Source organism: Streptopelia decaocto, assembly GCF_964273445.1.
Source record: "Streptopelia decaocto genome assembly, chromosome: 6".
Taxonomy (NCBI): Eukaryota; Metazoa; Chordata; class Aves; order Columbiformes; family Columbidae; genus Streptopelia; species Streptopelia decaocto.
The window spans coordinates 43,489,215-43,508,106 of NC_138660.1; the positions used below are offsets into that span (position 1 = coordinate 43,489,215).

An 18,892-nucleotide genomic window follows, 5' to 3' on the forward strand; every position below is an offset into this window, starting at 1 on the left:
TCCACAATTGGTGTGCCAAACTTGTATGAATAATTCACAGATTTCCTCTAAAGTCCATTACTGTGTTCTTGTCAACAATGACTGACTTTCAGCTGTCATTATGTTGTCCTTTCAACTAATTCAAGTTCTTTAGTTCCTGTCACTTTCGTTCCAAGTAAGCTGAATGATAGCTTAGAAGTATTACACAATGTTAGAACAAGTTTTTGGACTGTTTCACTGTTAAACTATTGCCATACAGAATACTGACCATGCCTTTGTATGCTTCATACTCTAGCACCATGTTTCAAATCCCTGATCTCCTAGCTCACAACTGGTTGGTTTCTTTAAGAGCTTCTTGTGCTGGACTTGTTAAAGGCTTTTGGAAAGACCAGGTGAATTAGATTATTCCAAATAGGTTCCCTCCTATATCTTCCTGTAATTTTAAATACATTTGAGTTACTTTTAATTTTCACTGAATATTTACCATGTAATTAAAAATGATGTAAATAATTCCCCTGAAAAACTTTGATATGATTTATACAACTGCCAACTTGAATTAAAGGATTAAATGGTTAAAGAAAAGATGAAAATATTTCCAAGGGGATAAATCAAGGACTTTTTAAATTTAAAAGGGTATTGAAAGGGAAAGGTATTTAAATGAATAAAATAAAGAGACTAGGTGTGAAAAACCATCTCCCTTGTTGTGGCTCCAGGTGGTTGGGCAGCTCATTTGAAACTACATCAAGAACAGCTGGAGTTTGGTTTGGTTCATGCCAAGGACCAAAAAAAGAAAAATCAGTAAAATATTTTACTTATTGAAAACCATCTTAATCCCTTGAACTGCTTAGTTCAATCACAAGTAGATATTACAGAGCTGCTGTGCCTCTGACTTGCTACAGTAGGTGACAAGAGCAGGAGGAAGTGTGAACACAGCATTAGTCCCTCTGGATTTACTAATCCACTGTCAGGCCACGTGTTACCCACACAGAGATGGAGCAGCCTGCCACGGAGCACAGGGACAATGTCACGTGCAAAAAGGCTTGAGGGCAAGGGCAAGGTCAGCACTGCCACATCTCTCTGGATTGCTCTCTGCCTTTATTGCCAGGTTCCTGACTGGGCCCTTCTCCCTGCCCTACAGCCGGCTGAATGGCTGGTGGGATGAGGGCAGCAGACTGCTGGGAGGGAGAGCAATGTCCCAGAAACAGCCAGCTGCTGGAGCCCAGCACTGGTCTCTGGCACTGGGTCCTCCCTGGGTCCTGCCTGATGCAGCCCCAGAGGACAGGATGTAGAAACGCCTGGGTGACTGATATGGGAAAAGGAAACACTCTCCTGGGCTATAAACTCCCTTATTGTAGACAACATTGCATATAATGTGCTCTGTTTTGGTTACGCAGATGCTCTTCATGGGCACAGTCCATGCCAGAGAAGCTCAGAGCTGGACAGCCAGGGCTGGCTGTGTCTTCCCAGTCTGTTCTGCAGATTACTTACTCTCTTCTCTGTAAGTTGTGAGTTATCTCATCCTGCTTTATATCATTTCTAGGTCCTAATCTTAATGATTGGCCTTAAACAGGGTTGTAGTTTACAACATGAAACAGCAGAATGCTGTGTACTTAACTTTCAGGTGTGATTGATGTATTTGGGGTAGAAACCAGGAAACGTGTTTTCATAATCCCAGGAGAAGAGGGGTATCCACCACCACCCCCAAAATACAGCCTGATTTGAAGAGGAGAGAGAAGATCTCCCAGTTGACATCAGTTTTACCCATAGAAGTAGATAGAGCAGAGAAAAATGATTGAAATCTTCTTTGTCATAGCAAAGTTCTGTAGGAGAGGGGGATTTTATTTTTGTTAAAGACCTATATGATTCAATCTGAAGGGACCACCTGGTGCAAGGTTCACATGGAAACTCCACTTGCTTTGATGCTGAGAGTAAGGTTTTACTCCAACCTTTGGCCAGAGGGCCGATGTCACCCTGCCAGTCTGCACAAGGGCTGCTGACAGGCAGCGACCAAGCTGCAGCTTCAGAAAACTACTTTTTTTTTCCTTGCCCGTTTAGTATTCATCATGCTACTGTGAAGAAAGGACTAATGTAGACTCTTAGGGGGAGTCCATCTCCCTGCTACATTTGCTGTCAGGAAGACTTTAAACTCCAAAGGGAATGGATAAAGGTTGTACTATTTGGTGGGATGATGGCTGGCAGTAGAGACAGTCGTGTCATTTATTGTTTCCTTTGCTGAGACACAACAGCCTGTCTGTGCCATGCAGTTGCCAGACTGTCACACATTTTCAAATGAGCTGATTTCCTATCCCTACTGGGAAAAGAAATATAAAGAGTTGTCCTTAATGAGCTAAAAATTGTGACAGATATGGACTTTGTGTAGGTGTAGATCTGAGTAGAGCATCACTTAGTCTTCCTCTCAGTCTGATCCCAGAATTAATTCATTCATTTCTTTGGCTGTTTCCAGTACAGATTTCTCATTATAAGAAAATTAGACTACCTCAGTGCCTCGCTTGATTCTTTCCTATTTGCAAACATGGTGGAAATGTGGAAAAAAAAAAAAATAAATCATGCTGTTTTAATATATCTGGATTGTTTAATGTAAGAAAAGTTGTTTTTCATTTCTGCTAACACTGCTGCAGCCACAATTGCTGATGTCCTGATCAGCCTAGTCACTCATTTCACATTTACTCTGAAGTGAGAGAGAACTGGGAAAGAGTGCACATGAATCATTTGGTAAAATATCCTGTAGGTTAATAGCTCATTTACATTAAGTCACTCAAATTTCATTCAATTCATTTCTCAGCAAAATTACAGGGTGGAACAACTTTGATAAAACCCCCCTAATATATAAACTGTTTGTTGTTTTGTATGTAGGTGTGTATCTGTGCACTGAAGCATTATCTTACCCACGTGTAAAGCAGGATACATATTAGCATTCCCCTTGGAACTTCCATCAAGTGGACATGTTAGGAGCTCAGGAGGAAGAATTTGTTTTCCCTTTTCAGCACAGGCAGTAAATCTGCTACCGTACCCTGCACATTCTGCAAAACCTTGAAAAGCCCCCAGAGATCCCTGTGCCTTATTGTTGTCCCTGGGACCACTGTTCTATTTTCTTACAGCTAGTCGCTGGCACTCACAACACCTAGGAGAGAGATTTGTTCTACAGCCAACAGAGGCTTTGTGAAATAGAAACATTGTATTTTTTACCACTTCTGAGGAGGCACAGTGCCCGGCACAGGCACTAGACCAGCACCTCAGGCCCATGTGCCCTGCAGGCATCCCTGACCACGAGGGTGGCTCAGCCCCGTATATGGTGCCATGACAGGGAGGGTTTCGCGGAGACCCCTGCCCTCCACTCCAGCAACATCACTGCTTTCTGAGGAGCTCAGTGTGACAAGAAATCCAACACTACAAGACAAGGTGTGGCTTTTTTTTTTTGTTTTAACTGTGGTCTAAGCAATTCACTTCTGAGGTCTGAGAGCTTCCCATTCGGCTTCTTCTTTTGACAATGTTGAATCCAGTAAGCTTTGATTTGCTTCTCTGTGGTTCTGTCAGATGTGATGTAATTTGGTTTGGTGGATGCTATTTTGGTGACTGTTCTTTTTTGGAACTGTGTAATCATACAGAGGCAGTATTTGATCTGTTTAGTATATAATTAAACTGTATCTATTGCTGTCTTTCTTCTAGAGAATGAAAGAGTAAACAAATGAAAGAAAATGTTCTGTGCAACTACTTTTTCAGCTGAGTTATAAATCTTGAGAAAATCAGATGTAGAATTGAAGTGTTGGTGTAATTTCTATTCTATGAGAAATGAGCTCCTCCTAAAATTTTAGTGTACAAGATCCATACAATCAATCTAAAGAAAGTTTAATTATTTAAAAATTTTCATGGGACTCAGTGCCAAATACAGTAATTGTAGGGGTATAATTTTGGAAGGCTAGAGGGTTGTATGTTTAATAAGCAGCTATTTAATTACACATTGTATTGGGTTTTTAAAAATATACAATTATAAGGCTGTGTATTAAAATGAATCTTTAAAATTAGGAACCCAACTTAAGTTTCCTAAAGGTTTTTTACTATATTATCTGCCAACTAAAATTCAGTAATCACCGTATTACTCTTTAACCAATAGTATAATATAGTTTCAACACTATGCATGAAATCCCTGTGTATTTTAAAAATAGTATGTCCGCATAATATATCCATTGCTCCTACTGGTTAAGCAGAAGTAACTTTCTGGAACTCAAATATATATATACAGGCATAAAATCCCTATGTAAATAGGAAATCAGAATAATCTAAATCTTGTTCTTGGTCACCTTGTGTTTCTCTTTCTGTGCTGTTCTCATGGACAAGCATGCTCTTGCAGATGTCCGATTACTGGATTACTGTGCCCTGTAGATGGATTCATATGACTCATCCAGTGTGTCTAAGAGACATCCACCCTATTGATGCAATTTCTCCATTTCTGCTGGAATTAAACAAGCACAGCTGCAGCTTGTCCTTTAAATACTCTTAGACCTGGTATCTGTTCAGTTTTTGTACAGATGTAATTATTTAATTTAGGTTTGAGTTTTGTCCTGTATTTTTCTGAAACAGTTATCTTTTGACAGGAAAAAAGTAATAAAAAAAGTTTTAGTACAGAAAAGGAAAAGTTTCCATATGAGAGAGAAGTCTTGATATGCGGTTTGTTTGCTGGGAGGGAGGGGGTGGGAAGAACAAAACAAAACCAAACCCAAAACCAACCAGTAGCAAACGCATACAAATTTTCAGAAATAATAGTATGACACACAGTGTCCAATACCACAGGTAATGCTAGTACAAACTTCTAGTGCGGATCTTTGTATCAGTAGAGCTGATGTGTATACCTATATCCTGGTATAGTAATGTACTTGCATAACCTTCCTATACTGGAATATGCTGCAATATCACCATAAAGCACCCCTAACAGATGTGTCCGCACTCATACATAGATTTTTATGGCATGCTATGCCAGTTCAGGTAAGTAGTTAAGTAATATCACCTGTGTTGCCAAATTTGCACTGGTGGTCTTGTTTGAGATACAGACAGAGCTGCAGTTAGAGCCAGATCCTGTTCTTCTTGTCACTAGAACAATTATCCCTGGGGATTAATTAGAAGGAATATTACTTATTTCATAATTCTGGATGTTGCATTGAGATTTCATACTGAATAGTGTTAATTCAAGTGCTTGCAATCAAGGATTGCAGTACATTTTCATGATGTTGTCTTTTATTCTCATTGTTCAGAGAAGGTCCTGAGGCCATTGTGGAGAAAAGAGTCTTTCACCACCATCCTTCTTATTTTACCTCACACTAACTCTTCCAAGGTAAGTTCGGGCCATGTAAAGAATAAAAGATTGCTTGTGTCCTTGGTACCTTTTTCAATACACAGCCCAAGATATAAGATGACTAGTTTCCCCTGTGATCTAAACCATGGGCATTTACATTGCATTTTGTATTTCACAGTTTTCCATTAGGGGAAAAGTGGCAAATTTATGCTGCCTATGCTTGGCTTGTTGTCTGTCCTTTTAGTGGCAGATCTCTCAGAGAAGAGACCATCCCTTAGCTGAAGAATGATCTTTTTTATTCAGATTTTGTTAGAATCCTAGTTTGTTGCACTAGTTTTATAATAGAAATTTTCCAATATATAAACATACATGATACATCATCCTTGTTTTTGACTGACATCAAAGAACAAATGCATTAGCTCAAATTTCTTATGCCACCTCCTCATCTCCTATGCTGTGCAGGCAGTAGTATTTTTAAAAACAGATGGGAACTCAGGAGGTGACTCTGATCTTTCACCTGTACTTTAGAATAGAAACTGTATAGTTCTTATCTGGAAATCCCTGGTGATTTTTAATGGACTCTGGTTTAGGAACACTGAGGGAAAGAAATATTCTAATTGGTTTTGTTTTACAGCTGAAGAACAGTTTGTTTCTACGTTTAATGAAGTAGTGAAAACAAATAGCATGCCATCTGGCTAGCCTACCTTGGTACTTTACCAGGAGGTTTTCAGATGTTCCCTCTGCCAGTTTTCAACTTAAGTCCTGTCTTACTAATGCACTTTATTTATCCAATTGTTCTTCCTTGTCTAGGAATTGTCTTATGGCTTGGACTGAATTAGAATTTTAAAAATCTAACTCTTGTGAAGAGTTTCCCTTTCTGTTGTTGGCATTTTTTTTTAATCCTCTAAACTATGAATGCTGCATTTCCAGCGTTAACAGTAAATCAGTTATGGAGAGGAATAAACCTCCATGTTATCTGTGAAGCTGATATTCTCAGGGGGCAGGATAACATTGAATAGTCTTAATATGTTCCAGTGAGCTCTCATTCTTAGAACAGATTGTGACTGAAAGGAAGGGTTTAGCTGCTTTTCAAGTGCTTGGAAAGATGTCATATGTTTTTCTTTAGATCACTTTTTTCTGCTTCAGTTTCTCAAAGGAAGAACACCCTGCAAAAAGGCAAAAACATTTTATGTAGCTGGGAAGGTAATGAAGTACAGATGCAAATATTTCATTAAAATAAAATGCTTATTGCTGATCAGAAACTTTTCCTGTTGTTTTTACTTGGTATAAAACACAAACCTTTGCTCACAAGTCATTTTGAAAAGAATCGTGAGTATATAAATGAAAACCCATTTGTGAAGAAGCATTCCTATGATGACCTGGTTATTCTGTTTATTTGTTATTTATATTGACTGTGCACATACAACCCTAATAATAGCTTATAGATGTGGATTTCTGAGCATGATGCAGACAGATAATGCAGAGTTCCTTGTGCCAAACAGCTCACAATCTAAATCCACATAATATTATTCAACATGCAATTAAGAAAACGAAATGTTATCATGGGAATTAACTGACTTGTTACACAGTACAAATAGCATAGTTATGTAAGATTGAATGGTTGGTAGATAATTCAGGGAGTAAAGTACATTCATATAAACAACCTATAAAATAATTTTGAAAAATGCAGATAGTTTTCAGGCACCCTCCCCAAGCTAAATTCATCAGATACTGAGCATTCTAGCTACAGCTAGCAGACAAAAGTTTTAAAAAAGGGTAGATTCAAGCAGTTAACAAGAGAAACGGGACACTTAAACACATCTTAAAAACACCAGGTAATTGGAAATCTATGGGGAAGAATAAATAAATAAATAAATAAAAATAAAAAGAGTACTAAAGAGTTAATAGCAAATTGCAAAAGGCATCTCAAGTAATACAGACTCAGAACAACAAAATAAATCATGCTCTACTGAAAAAATAAAGATAGATTGGTTAGCAAGTAACAGGGTGGCTAAGTATTTGCTTTGTCTGTTTTTACAGGGGAGGCAGATGGAGATCTACTAAATCTGGGATTGTTTCCCCAGAGGCAGTAACAGGGAAGCTAGAAAATGTATAGGCATATAAGGTATCTGGTTATAAAATGTCAGATTCCCTTAGAGAAATTGGGACTTAAGATGTGCATAGAGCTGTCAATTTTAAATTGAGTAAGGAAATCAAGTTTCAAAAGTCAAAAAAAAAAAAATGCACAAAAAACCTGAGGAAAAATACCAGGGAAATCTCAGTTTGATTTGGGACAGGGATATGGACCATGCTTCAGTCATCAGAGGTACTTTCTTCACCATACTTTTTCCATGCATGAAAGTGGTTAGATTTTTAGCTGTGTTCTATTAAAACTCTACTCTTAGACATGAATTTTGAAGCTCAGAGAAATAAGTGGTAATCTAAACTCATGTTTTGCCATGTTTTTAGACCACACACAAACACACAAAAAGCCAATATTCATACCTCAAATGCCCTGTGGTGCTTAGAAGCAGTTTATTTTTGAAATAGACAACAATAAAACAATATTGATCCTTAATTCTCATAAAAAGTACAACAGTCAAAGAAAGAATTCCTCAAAATCAGTACTAGGCCTTTCATATATATGAAGTGGTGCAGTGTGGAGAACCCAGCAGTTGCCTTGTTTTCTGGAGGAAAGAGGAAAAGTTACTTATATTTCTTGCACTATGTCTCTTATGGGGTCTGTGAGGGTTGCTTAAAGTCTGCCAGTGGTGACTTCTCCTCTTCATCTGATGCAAAATGTCACCTAGCTCTAATGTTACCCTTCCCTTTGGCAGGAAATACTTCCCACCTTTTGGGATTTCTCTAAGTGATTTTGGGTTGCGGGCATCCTGAAGAGGTTTGTTTGCACGCACCATTCTGCATGGATCTATTCCTTTCAGTGACAAACTCACATCATGTAATATCTGTTCTCAATGACAGTGTTTAAAAAAAACAAAACAAAACCGACAACAAAAAGAAAAAATCTAAGTTTATTTTGGTAGAGTCAAATTTAAAGTTCTGAATAAACCAAAATGATGAAATGCAATTCTAATTCACATTCAGCATGTCTTCCTCCAACTGTACAGATTACTTATTGTACTCAGGATACCATCCCACCTCTAACTGTTTTTGTAAGTTGGTTCATGCAGCTTTTCAGTGAAAAAGCAGCAACTGGCAGCCTTTCCTTTCTGTGACATTCCTCTGAGTTTGCAGACCAGTTATCTCCTTATAAACTCTGAAGTTAAATGGTCTTACTGTTGCTCACACCACTATTACAGTTGCTTTGATATTCTTCAACTCCTAAGAAATACTAATTGTACACCAACTCTGTAATTTCATAACTTTTAGTGTGCTTTCTGCATTTAATAGAGATGAAAGGTGACACTTGAATAATACAGATCACAAGGCATTTAACATTTTCCATCTTTCCCACCTATCCCATCTTCTGGAGTGCAGCATTTGACAGGGAGCTGGAGTCAAGAACGGTGGGTTGCACAGCAGAAGACTTGATAAAATATGTTTACGATTATAGATTAAATGTTGCCGTTTCTGATGAGAACAGCTCTTTCAAAGACAGATCCAAGATATACTTTCACAGAAAGTGTTCAAAACCATATACAATTATCTATCCGCCATTACATCGCTCTATAGGAGGTCGATGGTTAGCATTCACTGAAAAGTTTTTTTTGTATTTAAAGAAAAAGGTATTTCCCGAGCCTACTGAATAGAAATGCATTTGTTATAGTATTCACAGGGGTTCTTAAACATTTTCAGCTTAACAGTGAATATAGTGTATTGTCATTGTAGACCACCTTTCAATTTGAGATTGAATAACATCTCTATGGCAACTACAACAGCTGCTTATATAGAAAAATAATATTGCACGAACATAATATTCTTAGTTCTTTACAATAGGACTTAACAGTTGGATATGAAAACTGCTGATCATTTTTTCCAGTCCTGATAGATATATCAAGATTTCTGAACATTTGTTCTAGATTACAGAAAGTTTGTCTTCAAAAAGGCTAAAAGATAAACAGAAGATAATAATATATGGAAGTGTTGGATATTGCTAATGAGCCATCATACATGGATGTTTCTTTTCAAGATAATCAATTTGGTGTCTGATTGACCCCAAATCCTGCCAGCACAGTATGTGTTTTGTTTGTTTTTCTGAGCTGCATTACTGTGTGCACTCACAAGTCCTCTACATTTGGTCCAATATTCCCAGTTTCAGTAGTAGATTCTTTCTACTGTGTCATCTATTCTGCCACTTCAGATCCAGATTGACTCAGAATTTCTGGGAATAAAGAAATGTGTCCTGTTTTCAGTTTCGCTTTCTCTCTGCAGAAGACACCAGCAAATCTTTCAAAAATACTTAGTGTTGAGATTTCTTCAGAGCAAGAAGTTTGTGGTAGGTAAAACACCAGAAGAAAGGCTATATTAACATTTTCATGGGATGATTAATGCAAACTCTGAAAATTTCCTGTATCGGATTATAAAAGAACTTATTGAACATAAAACTGTAAACAAGGTATGATGCAATTCCTCATGGTATTAAATATCACTGCTCTTCTCCAAAAGCTGAAATTAAAATACACCAAGGTGGTTTTCTCCAATGTCAAATGTTCTTGTTTTCCTTTCTGCAAAGGAACAACAAATTAAGTACTGCATCACTGCATAATTTTGACCATTTGCATCATGTTCTACAGGAGGGATATTTGAATTATTGAAGCTGATACTATGTAAAAATTTTTATACTTAAGTTTGTATTGATTTTAATATTTTCTGTCATAATATTATTTTTCTGTTAGGTACAATTACAAACACTGATGTTTGCTAGTGTAGTATTTATATTTAAGGTACAGTTTTGCAGAGTTTACAAAACATAACTTACTAGTAAGGCTTCTTGTTTTGCACCGCTCGCAGGTGGGCTGGCAAAGGCAAGGCTTTGGGAGTCTCGCTAGCGGGTTGTTTAAAGACAAAGGGTTTGTTTCGAAAGCTCTCGCTTCGGGGACAAGGCTGTGGTAGAAGAATCAGAAACCGCCTAGGGAACGGGCACCGGCCACCTCTGGGTCTGCCCAGGGACTATAAACCCGCTCGGCGGGACGAGGCCAGTTCCCGCAGCAGCCGGTTGCGGCTCCCGGGGCTGAGCGGCTCCCGGGGCAGCGCTCAGCTTGGGGCGGTTCACCCCTCAGCGCGGCCCCCCGGACGCTGCTCCCGGACCCGCGGGCGGCGGCGGGGACCGCGCTTCCCACGCCCACAGGTGCCAACATCTCCCCGGCCGCTGCGCGAGCGCGCCCACCTGCGCCCGCTGAGGCGGGGCGGCGGCGGCGGCGGCGGCGGCGGGGTCGGGGGGGGCGCGGGGCCGGGCGGACGCATGCGCCGGGGCGGTGGCACCCGGCGGACCGCCGGGGTCCGGCGGAGTTGGGACGCGCTCGCATCGGTCCGGCCGGAGCGGGGCTGCCGTGCCCGCCCGCCGGCGCCGCGCTGCCTCCCACCTTCCCTCTCGCCGGCAGCCGAGGTAAGGGGCGGGCGCTGCCTCGGGGCTCGGCGGGTGCCGGCGGGGACCTTGCTCAATGTCACGGCGCGGCGGAGGGCGAGGAGGAGTTGGGGCGAGCGCTCTGCGCGCCGGGGATGCCCGGCACGGCAGCGGGGTGCGGGCGGAGCCGGAGCCCACGGCCGAGCCCGCCCGCTCCGCGCCGCCGGGCAAACTTGGCTGTGGAGGAGCGGGGCGAGCGGTGGGAGCGGAGCCGCAGGTAGCGGCGGTGCGGGCTCCGCGGGGTTTCCGCCTGCCCGGGCGGGACGGGTTGATCGGCGTCTCTAGCAGCTGCATGTTTGTTTCCAGAGAAGATAAGGCGCGTCTCTAAATAGGTCAGGGGCTTCGGCAGTGCATGAGGTTTGCGTAACAATGTTTCTTACCTCGGAAAGGTGCGGTGCTTCTTCCCTGGGATGCCCAGCTAGATGGAGCTCTGTTTTCCTTGCATATGGAGTGACTTCTAAAGAATGCTGGCATGAGCCTAGGTCGGCTTTCTCGTTTTGTAAATTACACCGACTTCGGGAAAGGTAAATTTCTTCAGCGGAGGAGGAATTAACCTATAAGGAGTCCTCCTTGAAGAGCTAATTACCTGTGGTGAGTGTGGGTGCTTGGCGTCACAAGCTTCTTCCTCACGAGCCCGAGGACGGTGGTGGCACGCTTCAAATGTTAAACTTTAAGTCCTGTTGACACTTTGCAAGTGAGAGGTAGATGTAAGGTTGTGTTTTCTGCGGGTACAGGGACGAAATCTCCTTTTCTGAGAGGAATTGTCAGAATATTAATGCAAGTGTGAACGGTCATGTTTGTTTTCTGTTGATTTTTGACCCCTAAACAAATTAGGGAACTTTCTTAATGGGCTTTAACTCTTCTAGGTATTAGGTCTTTATTGCTAAGCCCAAATGGAAGTCCGTAAATGGAAAAGTTAGAGAAGGGTGACATTGTGAGCACTCAAAACTTCAAATAAATCTTTGAACATTTTATACAGCTAATTACTACTTACAGGCAGAGGGAGAAGATAGTTTTATTTCCCATCCTCTTTGCTGCCACTTTAGCAATGTCTTTCACAAAGCATAAAAACAAGGTGCAAAACAAGTCAAGAACCTGTAAGTTTTCTTATCTGAATGAAATGTGATATGAAACAGTAGTGTAAGAACCTTAAGCTGATGAGTATGCCCCTGTGTGATTGCAGTAGTGGTAGATGAAGCATTGCTACTGCAGGTCCATAGTGAGGGGTAATGGTAGATTACTGGTGAGATGCCCAGGCCGTTGAATGCAGGGAGGACATGCTCTGCAGCTTCTATCTCTAACGGCAGCGTTGTGCTCACCAGTGGATGTAGACACCTCCTGCCATATTACTTCAGTTCTGAAAAGGAGAAAAAGGTGTGTCTTTGCACATTCCAGAGCTGACGCTAGACAGGTTTGAATGGGTTATGCTGCTTCTCCTTTTCTGGATAAGTAGTCTTGCTGCTTCTTCCAACTCACCAGGTCAGTAGGCTGCTTAGAGTGGGGGACAAGGGATGTGATTTTTCTTGGTTTTGGTTGCTAAGGTGTTCCTCCGTGGCCACAAACTGTTTTTCTGATATTCAGTCCGGTGCCCACTTGGCTCTGTGGACAGTGGTGGGATCTGTCCAGCACCCTGTGTTCCCCTTGCTCTGCGTACACTTGCACCAGAGATAAACGTACTTGCACCAGCATCAGTCTCTCTTAAACAACTGCTCTCAGCCACCTGCATCTCTTCTTTCTTCTTTTGGATTTCTTCAGCTGAGTTTTAATTGAAAGGATGCCTTCCTACTGGAGTACAGTTCCTCAGGGCTAAGGTGGTATAGAAGCATGAAAAAGTCTTGCGGAAGATAATATTTTGGGGGAGTGTAGGCTTGTTAGTTAATTAGCTCTGCAAGTCCTTGGATTTCAAACAGCAATGAGGATTGCTGCATAAAACATAACAGATGCTTAACCGGTGTTGCAGTCTTTGCTCTTCGGGTTATCACAAGGGACTGTGGTTTGAGAATATTTGCTCTAAGAGTTTGATAACTTATGGAATGAGGCTTTAGTGTTATTTTTAAAATGAAGAGCTGTGATAGTCTCAAATCCTGAAACATTTGTCAGGCTGTGTTGGGATGTGACGGAGTATGGAACTGGAGTGCAAAGTTCTCTCTTGTGTACTGAAATATGCTGCAAAGCTCAGGTCATCTGTAGTTAATGGGAAGAAAAGATGACTTTGCAGTCTGAATAGTGTGCTTTCTGGAATTCATCTTTCGCTTCTTTATATAGCTTAAAACTATTGAAATTCCTTGAATGTCAACTTGTAGCAGATAAGTATTTTAGTCCTTTAATTTTTGCATTTCATTCAGAAAATTGTGGTACTTAATATGTCACTCACTCACCAAGATACAAATGTGAATTTTTTTTAGTTATGGTATTGCATTACCTCTGATGCAGCAAAGGTAGAAGCAGATGTTAAATACCATAATATTCTAGTTAACAAAAAGGCATTTACCCAAATCCACAGATGTGCTTGCATCTTTTATCCTCAAGGTGATGAATGCGCAGAGAGTTGAAGGAATTACAGGAACTTCACTCTCCTGTGTGACTGTAATATCCCTCTGGCTGTATAGGTTAGTAGATTTTTACCAGATGATCTGCTTGCCTAACTGATGCTGTTCAAATGCTGCTAGAAGGGCTATTTTCTATTATTTTGCCCACAAGTGCAAAATGTGCAGCTTCTTTTCAAAGGTAAATTTTCTCTTTCTGTGGCAACTTCGCAGAACGTGCATAATCTCACTGTAGGAAGTTTATGGTTTTTATTATTTAACAAATTACAGTGTTTTAAAAATAAAACATCTAAAGCACTTTGAAAATCTGTGTCCTATGGATTTTAAAAATGTGTTTCATAAAATTAATCTGTTTTCTGATTTTATGTAATGCACAGAGCAAACTGGGGAATTACAACAAAAAGCAAATCTGTACAGTGCATTCATTTGACATCATTCTATGTTGTTGGAAAAAGGGCTGCAAAACAGTAGCTAGTATTCTAATACAGTTACATTCAGTGGAAGCGTACATTATTAAGTAAACATAGCTTAACTTATGGCGTCAATAGTATGTTGCTAAAGATAACAAAGTACTCAGTAATTTGTTTTGGTAAAATGTGGCTTTTAATGACAGGGAGTCAGGGTCTTACTCTGTTTGCCAAAAAGAAAGCATTTTTTTTTCTTATGGTCTGCCATACATCATATTTCACAAAGTTGAGCTAATATTTCCAAGAGTGATGAATCATGCCCGTTAACTTTGCAATTTTACTGTGTTTCCTTTCTAGATGAGTGTTCTCATCTGATCATCTGCAATAATTCTTTTGAATCTCTCAAATGTAAAGCACAGAATTTTAACACTTATGTTGTACAATTGGCATGCAACTGTGATTTTTCTTATGTATTCGCTAAAGCTGACATTGCTTTCTATAAACATATTAACTGACATGTTAAAAATTCATTAGAGAACCTGAGCTGCCAAGGCTTGTAAAAATAGAAGCCTTGTAAACCAATCTAACTGTATCAGTGCAGTTCCAGTCCTTCGCTTATCAATATTGGTACCTTACCAATTTGCTGCTGTTGAACTGCCAGACTGATCTTGTAATGGCAGGTGTTGCTAATACACATCTAGGCACATTAGAACTGTACTGTTTATATTATTGATGATTATTTGGATATGAGCAAGTTAAGGTGTTATAAAAACATTGCTAATACTTCATTCCTCAGTTAAATTATCCAGTAACAGTTTGTTTATTGACAACAACTTTTTTTATGTCAAATGTTTACCATAAGCAATTTAAGGAGGGTTTAGCTAAACATGAATACAAGTTGAAGCTTTAGACACCTATAGTCCTTTTCACCTTGCCTTATAGATCTAAATCCTTTTCAGTTACATAGCGTTCTAAGTGTTTCATAGGTTTTTAAAATGTTGTGAGTGCGTGCTGAACACAGAGACTGTATAAGTAGGTTTAAGCGTACAGACAGGTGAAATGCACTTTCTTCTGTGGCAGAATGCAGGGTCTGCATAATTATGCATGTTGGTTCACAATTTTTTAGACCCTTTCCAAGTGATTTTACTGCATAATGGGACAATGGGTTGTGGTGTTGGTGAAATGCTGTGATTATGGAATCTACTGAACAGTGTTTCATTAACTCTTGGCTTTCTGTGAGCAAACTAATTGGTGGAGATATGGCCAGTGCTGAAAGTACAGAGGACTTGGGCACACCTGCAACTAAGTCACTCATTCTGACTATGAGATAGGGTAATCTTGTCTCCTACAGCACATGGAAGCATACTGAGAGACATCTCACAAAGTCACCTCTTGCAAAAAAAACCACAAAGCTCAAAGCTTGTCCACTCTGTGAAAATAAGATTACGTTCACCCCCTTACTTGCGTCAGTCTGGCAGGGATGGTGATCCTTATAAGACTAAGGTAAGTCTTCTGGATAAAGGAAGAGAATGTAACTACTTGCTACAGGTACTGAAGAACAATTCTGTACCTGACTGAAATGACAGGGTTAAGGTCAGGGAGCAAAGTAAAATTAACTGAAGCTTGAATTATTTTGTGACATTAAAACATACTCTTTTTTTTTTTTTTTTTTTTTTTTTAATGTGCCATGGTATTTTAATGGTTTGTGAGGGTTTTGGTGCATCATGGCAGCCAAAATCCTGCCATTCTACAACCACTGTCTTCTCATGCCAAGTGGTTTATAATCAATTTACTTAACAGTGGCTGGTGTGCTGATTCCCAGCAGAGCATGTCATCTACTGAATCTTTAACACTACTCACCATTACTAAACTTGTAAGATCTAATGAGTTTATAGCATAGGTGGTTATGGCTTTAGGCCACATTGTTTTCTCTGTATATACTTGTGCAGGTACCATGAAGTTAAATATATGGTAGGAGATTTTGTTTAACAGTTCATGCTGTTGAGTTTTAATTTGACACTTCTCAGTACATCCTATTTAAATACAGTAGACTATCAGGTCTCCTTAGTCCTATTACAATTTGATACAATTTCAAAGATTAATTAGTTGAAGGACTAGTGATGTGACAGGCAGCATTACTACAATATGCTTCTAAATGGGAGGAGAGGGGAAAAACGTATAGTGTGATTTTTATGTAACTTGGTTTGCACTTTACAGTGTTTATTTGTTGCTATCATAATTTTGAGCTTTAAAAATGAGCTTGTTTTCCTAAGCTAGGGGAAAAAAAAATGACCATAGAGATTCATTATCAAGACATATACCAGAGAAGATGAGTTTGGGTAAGATATTAAGTAAACACTCTTAAAGTTCTTACTGTGCCCTGTGCTGCAAGACTTCCAAAGAAGGTATAGGAACCTCCTAATGGGATTTTATGATGAAAATGCTAATACAAGCTAGCAGAGGAGTACCTCATCTCTATCTTTGCATGACTGCATATGACCAAAAAAAATTGCATAATCTTTCTTCCTTTGGCCACCTGCTAATAATTGGATGGTGAATCTTTGACTTGGAATTACAAATGCATGTAAGTGCCAAGATGCACTTCGTCTTTCTTTTAAAATGAGATTATTTAATACATGTTACTAGTTAAGAAAACCCCTTAGAAGTCAGCGTCAAAGCTTTATGGAAAAAGATTCTGCCTTTGTCCGTTTCTGCAGTGTGTTATCTGCAATGCAGGTGTAGCCTATGCCAGAAAGCTGCATATTTGGTATTTTGTGGGGCCTGTGCATAGTCAATACCGTGTTTGATGGTTAACTTGGTCCCTTGCTAATCAGAGAAACAAGAATACCCATATTATAGATATCAGACAGCATTAAGACAACTTCAAACTTGCAAAGTTGGCTGTTTGAAAATTAGGAAGTGCCAGACAGTGTTGTGTATACAACCTTAAGTAAGACTGTTGGCATGTATAATCAGGAGTCTTTTTTTTTTTTCTCCTCTGTGGGACTCTCACCAGGCTTTGTGTTCAGGGTAGGTAATGCTTGCTTACTAACAAGTGGCTCTTCCTGGATGTCTTGGTGTGTGGTTTGTCACTCAAACGTTATTCTGAGAATGTGAGCTTTTCACTGGTGCTCACTCTGTAGTAGCTCTGTGCTTCAGAAACAGAAAAAAAAAAAAAAAAAATCAATCTTTCCAACACTTCCATGACATAAATGAATGGCCTTCTCCTGACATAGTGGGTGAGCTTTGGCACAGGTATTTAGCAATGTTAGGTGCTCGATTTGAGAGTTGTGGGGACTCGTACGTCACCACTCGAAATGATGTAGTGTGTGTTCACAGCAGAGCTGCTGTTGCCTTGAATGGCAGTGTGAGCATTCAGCAGTTCTATAAACTAGGGCTCACAGTTATCAAGTTAGGCTCCCAAAAAAGGCATCTGCAAATAGTGATTGTGGAAGGACTGATCCAAGCAACTCAGCTAGCATTGCTGTCAGCTCTATGGTAGAGCTCAGGCTACAGACAGATTCTGCACTGCAGCATTCACATGCCTTAACCTTGAGAGAATCTTCTCTTGCCGTTTCCTGCTTTTCTTCCAACTTTTACAGCAAACAAAGTAGTTTTTTTCAGGAGGTAGCTGTTCTTATGACTTATGTAGATTGTCTCAATTCATCTTCAGTCCGTGATGAGAAGGAAAACATGATCTTGTAATTTAAAGAGCCTGTTAGCTTTTGTTTTTCGTTTCTTTTTTTTTTTTTTTAAAAAAAAAGCAAACCACACAATCCCTAAATTCTGTACTTAAGAATCATGGTAAATCTTGAATTGTTCATCAACACTTTTCAAATATTTAGATCTGGAGTCTACCTTCTAGGGCTTACAGAGTGATTGAAGAAATTAATTTCATACCACTATGTGGAGCAGCGTTAGAGGTTTGATGTGCTTTGTTTGAGTTTCACTGGTATTTGCTCAGGTATCATCAGATCCCAGTCTGGAGCACTTCAGCATGTTCTTTTATACAGGTGACATCAGAAGCAGCAAAACCTTATTATAGACAGTTTTGGGCAGCCAAAATGGAGTTACGACACTCCTAGTCCCATAGGTAATATGAAAAAAGGAAGTATTCTAACATAAGGGTAGGGGTGTTTGATGCTATTGCCTGATTCTGTATAGTATGAAACTGCTCAAAATTAATATGTGCTGTCTGCAAATCTATAAAATAAATTTTGAGGATGGAAATCACTCTTCTCTTAGTAGTATCTGAGACTGCTGTAGCTTTACTGATCAAGCTTTGAATAAGACTAGTTCCACTGTACAGGAGACCCCTTCCTATTGCAGGCAGCTGACAGATGCTCTGGGGCAAGTGATATTCCTGAAAGGCTAGACAAGTGCTGCCTACACCAGCTTTTTCCTTCTCTTTCAAACAGATTTGAGAAAACATTTCAAGTCGAATACTGTTGTCTTTCCTTGGCATGTGGGTTAGTCTTACCAACTCAAGAACGCTACAAAAACAGCTTAAGAAACCAGACAATAGAGCTTTACAAACTTCAGCAAGCATCAATGAAAGTTGCACTGGTGGCCAGTAATAAAAAATGTTGACAGAACGAATATAAAAATTTGATAATATTATCAACTTCATAATTTGATTATATTGTCAACTATGTTGCAATGCCATATGTTAACTCTGTGAATTTGATGAGTCTCCATTGTCCTCTTCGTAATTACAATTTATCATGTAATTTGGATAGGGAGGAGAAAGCAAGAGGCAGACAAAACAGGAATTCTGTAATGCTTGTTTTTAACTCTTTCAGTGAATTTGCATTATCCAGTATTTCGACATATAACTTGGTGGCCATTTGTTGTTGCAGTTTAAAAGAATTGGAAGAAACCTCTGCCCCTGAAGGAACCTTATGGACCTCTCTTCTGTGTTATTTGTAGCTCTTAGAAGCTTTTCACCTTGCTTGCTTAACTGTAAATTAGAAGATTGATCAAGTTTCTGTATCCTAGTTTTGTAAGAAAGGATTAGATTTTCTTCTCCATCTGTTAAGTGGACATCTAGATCTTGAGCAACAGTAGA

The 18,892-nt window shown here is 39.7% G+C and overlaps 1 protein-coding gene across 2 annotated transcripts in view; it reads left to right on the top strand.

The window, feature by feature from the left end:
* Nucleotides 1-10,719: 10,719 nt before the first annotated feature.
* The window catches only part of ZNF385B (zinc finger protein 385B), a 155,625-nt gene continuing 147,452 nt past the window's right edge, over nt 10,720-18,892 (top strand). Inside the window, exon 1 of one of the 2 annotated variants that reach the window (XM_082055598.1) lies at nt 10,720-10,853. The gene's annotated coding sequence lies outside the window, so the exon portion shown is untranslated. Of the gene's footprint in view, nt 10,854-11,011; nt 11,089-18,892 lie in introns of those variants that run through there. The other variant, XM_082055599.1, reaches the window with a different exon arrangement.